The sequence below is a fragment of the Tachypleus tridentatus genome, chromosome 13 (genome assembly GCF_004210375.1).
Source record: "Tachypleus tridentatus isolate NWPU-2018 chromosome 13, ASM421037v1, whole genome shotgun sequence".
NCBI lineage: Eukaryota > Metazoa > Arthropoda > Merostomata > Xiphosura > Limulidae > Tachypleus > Tachypleus tridentatus.
Genome location: NC_134837.1, coordinates 170,427,053 through 170,427,481, shown reverse-complemented (window position 1 = coordinate 170,427,481; position 429 = coordinate 170,427,053).

The window sequence follows — 429 nt, the reverse complement described above, 5'->3', positions numbered from 1 at the left end:
AGTTCTCAGATGTATGCAATCTTTGTTACAGCATGTGACAATATTGAGAAAAAAATGACCTATAGTAGCTGATCTTTCTAGGTAAAACAAGATTTCAATAGCACTTGCAGAACAAACAGTGGAGATCACGTGATGTTTTGTTTCACATTGCACGTGTTTTTTTTTGTTTTTTTTGGTGCTGAAAATTAGGTACAAAAGTTGGAGATAACTCCAAGAGTCTCTTGGACCCTACTTGTTTTGTACCTAGAGTGCAAACTGATGGAGATGGTGTAATGGTGTAGGGAACGTTATCATTGCATATGTTAGGTCTTTCTTTTCTTTACATAGGAAAATGGCTTCAAGTACAATGTATAATCTGGAGGTGTGTATACCTCACAATGCGGCATTTCTACCTTGACTAATAGGAACTCTCTCAAACCGATGGTACAG